Source organism: Spermophilus citellus (genome assembly GCF_964194105.1).
Source record: "Spermophilus citellus genome assembly, chromosome: 13".
NCBI classification, from domain to species: domain Eukaryota; kingdom Metazoa; phylum Chordata; class Mammalia; order Rodentia; family Sciuridae; genus Spermophilus; species Spermophilus citellus.
The window spans coordinates 83,165,561-83,172,972 of record NC_138193.1 but is presented as its reverse complement, the minus strand read 5'-3'; positions in this window follow the sequence as shown (position 1 = coordinate 83,172,972).

Sequence of the window (7,412 nt, the reverse complement as noted above, 5' to 3'; positions counted from 1 at the left end):
GCTCAGTGGTAGAATGCTTGCCTAGCACGTGTGAGGCACTGGGTTCGATCCTCAGCACCACTTAAAAATAAATAAATAAAATTAAGTTATAAAAAATATTAAATTATATAGTTGAGATGGGTAGGGCAACTAATTTCACATTGGATGGCAGAAATCATTATAGCTCAGTTACCGATTAACAGCATATCTAAACATCTACCAGCGATGACATGCCTAAACAGAAACATTACCTGAGCCAATGCCATAGCCTTCATTCTATCTGGCAAAAATGATTCAGACATATATCTCTACAAGGCTATTCCAATTATGTTAACAATATGTATTTAAGCCCAGAAAAAAATTATGAGGCAAAAACAAGAGGAAACTATTTGCCATTCTGGCAGAAAATTTAAAGAAATAGCTGTTCTACTTCTCCTGTGGAACCCTCCCTTAGAGAATTCACTGTGTTCCTAATTTCCAATTCATTTCTCCTAATTACCCTCAAAGGAAATTAATGTCACTATTTTTATAGTGATGGGGAAAGAATTGACCAGATTAACTCATTCTTTAGAGTCCAGCAATCATTCCAGTGGGGATAACTGAAGGGGAAAAAGGAAGAGCAGTCATCCAGGTCACCAGACTTTGAAAAGTGTTAAATGGGACCCAAGGGAGAAGAAAAAGAATATCACAAAGGCTATTCTGCATGAGTTCTCTCTCCCATGCCTACAGTCTCTGCTTTAATTCAGCCCCATTATTCCCAAATCCATTCTGAAGTCAAAGAAGACAGTTCAAAATCTAGAAAAGTGGTTTAATGTATGTATTGTGCTTTGCCAGTAGTATGTGTTTATGTAGAAGGGAGAAAAAAATTAAATTAGCCAGGCCCACTTGTCTTTTGGATCAAGCACTCTCCTATCTATCTGCTGAGATCTTTATTCTGGTATCTATTAAGTGGGGGCAATAAGGAGTGTTGTATTCCTCTTTGTTCAGAAAACTTCCCTCTAAAATAATAACTGTTCAAAGGTTTTGTATGTAAATTTAATGATAATTTAAGCAAATCTTGCACATTTCATGGAACACAATAGATATCAATAGCCACTTCTTTTTTCTTGGCTGTTGGGGCTGATAGTATTTCCATATAGACTCCCCATGGCTCTGCACCTGAACACTCACGCCATTATCATTATCAGTATCCAGAAAGGGGGGATGGGGAGATGCAAGCTTCTGTCCCTGTTTATAACTTTATTGCTCAAGGCCACTACTTTTCAGACCCCAGTGACTTCCATGACAACAAAAGCAAAACTCAGGGAAAGCAATCTGACCCACCCAAAGCTGCCACTCACCATCCCATGCCGCAGTCCGGCTGTAGCAAAATAACGGGGGGCGGGGGGACGAACAACTTGTGTACATTGATACAGCAGGAGTGGGAGCCGTTTATTGTAGGACAGGAGGGGTATATATACATTACATACAGCTTATCTTAATTAACATAAACTAGATGCAGCAGTCAACCAATAAGGAATCTTTACACTTAATGGCTCGATGGCGTTACTTCACAAACCACTCCCTCTGGCAAAATGCCAGGTGCCATCTTGACTTGTTTACAGACCCTAACAATCCCAAAACTTGTGCTGCAGACCGTCCATGATTCAGAGAAGAGTGTAAACACAATGTTTGACTATCATTTTGTGCAGCATAATTCTAATAACTCATTCACCTGGTTGATGTCATCTGTGGTCATTGCATTTAAAATGACTCTTGTATCAGAACTCCACAATGTTTGTAGTTAGTAAAGAGCCCTCAAATGTACCTATGAGATCTACAGCTTGTCAGTGATAGGCTCAAACCTATGTATGATTCCACTGCAGAATGTCAGGATTTTCTTGTTTGGGGAACATTTATGATCGTTTGGGCTTTTGATTCTTTCCCATATGTTCTCTTATTTCAAGCTGAACATTTGTGATGAATGATAAGAATGAAAAATCCCCATTTAATGTCCTCATATCTGCCTTTTTATGCAGGTTTCCACTACCAAATAATAAACTGCATTCTTTGACAAGCAGGTGTTTGTTTTCATGATAGTACAGAGAATGAGAAACTGATGAAATAAAAATTTTAAAAGCCCTGAGAAATAAGAGCAGATGTCAATAAATGGCCTTCAACACTGTTAATCCTAAACCAATTCTTACTCAAATTTTTCTTTCTTTACAAACTTCACCATCCAGGAAAATAACCTGCAAATTCCCAAGTCTTTCTGGGGAATCCTATTTTCATATCTTTATTATTGGCTCTTAGTATACTCAGGTTTCATGACAGGTTATTTTCTTGTTTTAATTTTTTATTAGAGCCTTGTGGCACAATGTGTTTTTAGCTGTTTATATGTTCATTTGCAACATAACTGAAATCATATTTTTTTCTCAATCCCCCATGTGAATGTTAGGCTTTAAAATTTTGAATCTTATACTACTTCCACTGATTGACCTACAAATTGATATATGCAATTGTGATATATCAAAATATGGTGTGGCGCACCCCTGTAATATAGTGGCTGGAGAGGCTGAGACAGGAGGATCATGAGTTTAAAGCCAGCCTCAGCAAGAGGGGTGATAAGCAACTCAGTGAGACCCTGTCTCTAAATAAAATATAAAATAGGGCTGGGGATGTGGCTCAGTGGTCAAGTGCCCGGTACCAAAAAAAAAAAAAAAAGAAAAAAAAAAAAAAGGTGATAACTTGTATAAATATTGCATAAGACAATTCCTATGGTAAATGATTTTTTTTTCCAAATACTTCTACAGTTCAAGTGTACTGTGAAGAATTTCTCCCATCCTTAGTGAGGGACAAAAAAAAAAAAGGAAAAACAAAGTCACAAAGGAATTAATTTAAAAGGTGGGACCTGGAAAGCTGAAAGTAAATTCTGGATGCACAATTTATTGGCCAGTAGTTTGGAGCAAGTTCCTTATCAAGCCTCACTTAACTCATATGGATCATTACCTCATATGTAAGATATAAATGATAACACACAAGATCATGTTGAGAATCAAAATGATTCACATATGTGAAATTATTTTAAATTTTAAAGCATCTTTCACGTGTAATTATTTTTATTGGCATCTTCAAAAATTGCATCCCAATGTTGAAGATCAAATAAAACATATTCAAAAAAACTTCTTCTGGAAGCTCTTGCTTGATATTTATGAAAAACATATGAAAGTGAACTTTGAAACATTCTCTCTACCAGTAATTTTGAGTATTTTAAGCATATGTGAATCTCTTTAATGTTTTGGCTCAGTAAGTTTGGGCTGGGGTCTAAGATTTAGTGTAACTCAACCTATAAACCAGTGTATTAGTCAGCTTTTTCACTGCTGTGACCAAAAGATCTGAGAACAATTTTAGAGGAAAAAAAAATTATTTGGCTCTTGGTTTCAGAGGTCTCTGTCCATAGATGGCCAACTCCATTGCCCTGAGCCAGGGGTGAGGGTAGCAGAGGAAAGTAGTTCAGGACATGGCCAGCGGAAAGCAGAGAGAGCATGCCTCTCATCAGGGACAAAATATAAACCCCAAAGACTTGCCCCCAGTGACCTACCTCCTCTAGCCATACCCTACCTCCCTGCAGTTAGCACCCATTAATCAAGTGGATTAATGCACTGATGGGTTAAAGCTCTCATAATCCAAACATTTCACCTCTAAACTTTCTTGTGTGGTCTCACACATGAGCTTTGTGGGGGACATTTCATACATAAACCACAACAACCAGGATCAGTGCCTGCACTGGCATTCTTCAGGGCCATGAGACGAAGGGCTTGTACCGGAGTGAATCAAGACCCTGATTCTTTCATAAGAGAGCCTTGCTAGCCAAAAAAAACAGAGCTACTCCAAATAGGATAATTAGTGATATGATTAATTTCAATCTGGATGAATTTCCTTATCCCAGTGTGAACTGGGAAACAATCAGTTCAGTCAAGTAATTTGAGTAGCACTATTATAGACTGATGACGGGGAAGCATGTTAAATGTCTCTTGTCATTTGTTGCAAAATCAGTGTTTATCTGAAGTCTCCACAGCAATAATGTTTTGCAGGAAGAGTGTATTGGAGAGGAATCTGTTATTTAATCAATGAAATATTGGACTTGGATCTATCAGTCAAATTCCTGTTCTGCCACTTATTGGTGCTATTATAGTTAATCATCCTCTGTATTAGAGCCATTTGGAGCCAAATTATGAAGTGTCATTAGAATGTCCTCCATGCCACTTCCTTTATCCCCCTGCATCTGCTCCTTTTAGGGGCAATGGTGCCCCTCATGCACATACAGTGTCATCCATTCCCTCCCTTCCATGAAGAGTGCTACCCTCCAAATCATTTCATCTGAAGAAACCTCCACCCCAAAATCTACCCAATTCTCCCTAATTCCATCTCTCCAAATAACAGTAAATGAACTTGGAAGTGAAAAATCAGTATGAAATAAAACATTCATGGGCTGGGGATATAGCTCAGCTGGTAGAGTACTTGCCTCACATGCACAAGGCCCTGGGTTCAAGAAAGAAAGAAAGAAGAAAGAAAGAAAGAAAGAAAGGAAGGAAGGAAGGAAGGAAGGAAGGAAGGAAGGAAGGAAGGAAGGAAGGAAGAAAGGCACTTATGTTTTAATCATATTATTTGGAAATCTTAAAAATCTTAGAGACATGAGCTATTTATCATGACTATCACTGCCAATTATGCAACTAGCCTTATTTTCTAATTTGTTTCAAAATAATATTCACATGTTTTTATATTCCAAAATCACAAAAAATAAACTATGGCTAAATTAAATAAAAGAATTCTTATTATAATGTTATGAAAGTTGAGCAAAGAGATTATTCCTGGCCAATTACTCAGAGAAGACTCCTTGAAAAAAGATAACTTATGCACAGAAACTTTAAGAGTGAAAAGGATTTTCATAGGTTGAGGCACAATTAGGAGGTCACTGCTTTTTGCTTTTATCAATATGTAAAGTAGTGTTCACTTCAAAGACAATGAGAATTTATTGATGATAAGTAAGAACCTGTGTGAATTTGAAAACATCAAAGTGATGCTTATTTTTATCATAGTAATTTCTCAAAGTAAGAAAAAGTGTGATATATTTTGAAAATTTATTATAAAAAGGATTTAAACCAAATCTATACATTTTTAAGAAACTCGGTGCTATTATATATATACCCTCAGAAAGGGCAAAGGGAGAAGTCTGGAGAAAGACTACAAGTTACTTTCACTGAAACTTCAATGTATAATTAGAGAAAATGTACTTCAGCACATTGACATTTCTCATTTATAAAATGATACATTTAAGAAAGAATGGGGAAACAGTGTCTGCTATTGCTGTGAACATTTGTGTGTCTCTTACCCTCTGCAGGCAAAATTACAGTTCTTGTAGGGCTGACTGTCCTCTGTTAAAGACTATAATTTCTAATATAATTGGCCAATAAATAACAATATTAACTAATTGCTATATTTACATACTAATGAGGTTCCTTTTGTTTTGAACTTCAGTACCTTTTACATAGGCATTAAAGTACCTCAAATAGGGAATATACTAAATCTCTGTAGCCTTTTGGTTTATAGAAAACATCTTTGTGGTAACATTTAAGTAAGCCTATGTCATGGTTTAAATATGAGATGCCCCCCAAAAGCTCCTGTGCTAATCTAAGAATATTCAGAGACAAAATGTGTAGATTATGAGAACCATAATCTAATCAGTCCCTCCTAGTTTGAATGAACTAATGGGATGGTAGTTGTAGGTAGGTTTAATATGGCTGGAGGAGCGGGGTCACTGGAACGTGTTCCCTGTAGCCTTTTCCCCTTCCTTTCTCTGCTTCCTGGTCATCATGAATGGAGCAGCACTTCTCCACCACAGCCTTCCTCCTTGATGTTCTTCTCCACTTGGTCCAGAACAATGGAGTCAGCCAACCATGCACTGAAACTCTGAAACCATGAGCCAAAACAAACTTTTCCTCCTCTCAGTTGTTCTTATCAGGTATTTTGGTCATAGCATCAAAAAGCTATTATAGCCTATTTTATATGGAAATATGGTCCTGTTTAAGCTGCTGAGTTTTTTTGTATTCAGTAATTTTTTTTTTCTTTTATGGTAAGATTGCTTATTAGGCTAATGATAATGCCTCACTTATTTTCACAGCAGTTAAAAAGCTAATATTTGCAAGGAAGAAGATAAAATAAGAGCAGCACTAAAGGAGACAGAAAAAGCTAACAATGCAAAGCTAACAATGAAACCACTAGAATACAGCTGCTGTTAACCCCTCAGTTGAATGAAGGAGGCAAAATCTATCCTATTATCATATTTAATAATGAGGATTTTCTGGAAAAAAATCATTTTATCCAAAATACTATGATGTAAGCCTTGAGATTTGCATTCAAAAATGTGAGTCTGACTCAGGTTATTTACATTTATTTCTATGACATTTTTTCAGAGTCTATCAAGAAAAATTTTAAAAATCACCAGAATATGAGAAACTCATCACATGTAAATTGGTTTTTATCTTTATTGTAGGAAGAAACTTCAAAAGACTATGACTGAAAGTCATAGTTATTTTAACCTTCTTTTTCAAAACTAAGTCAGGGAAAGCATATGGGATACATTCAGGTGGATTCAATTATAGTGTAAGAAGCATTTTAGCTCATATTGGATTTCTCTTCCTTATATGTAACATTGAGCTACATCTCTAATTCATTATTATTATTTAATGCTCGCATACTTGCCTTATTTATAAAATTGTTATTAGCATTTTTATTGACTATAAGTACAACATAAGTTTAACCAGGGACAACAACTATTTCCCTCCCAGGTCAAAAACCAAATTGGGGTCTGCTGAGGCAAGATAAAATTTTTCATCAAATTAACCTATTGTAATCTCTTTATTGAGTTATCAGAAAGTTACTCAGGATAAGAACCATAAAAAAACACTGTTCTGAACCTAGAAGGAAATGCTCCAGTTCCCCAGTTGTCCAAAGCCCTCCATTGTAAATGACTTTCTGTTGAATAACTGGAAAGTTGTGAGTTACATTTTGTGTAAAAGAAACTCATAACTCCCAAAGACACAAATTTCTATGCCTTTATCCTAGTTCACACTTTGGGGGAGAAAAAAATCAAGCAAACAAAGAAGACAAGTTTATTACTTCTAGATAATAAATCTTCAGCTTTGTAAAGACTCCTTGATAACATCTTAGAGAATGATTCTCACAAGTTCAACAGAGCAATAGCTGAGAATAAATAAGCAGGACTTTTCAAGATGTTTCCTAAGGTTGGCACTGAAAAAGAACATTATTGTTGATATGTTCGATCCAGGCCTCATACAATCAATCTCTTTGTAAAGTGCTATCCAGACACCAGGTATTGCTTAAAAGATGAGCACCCACAGATGTGCTCTTTGCCCTCACAGAGGTTTTGGAAG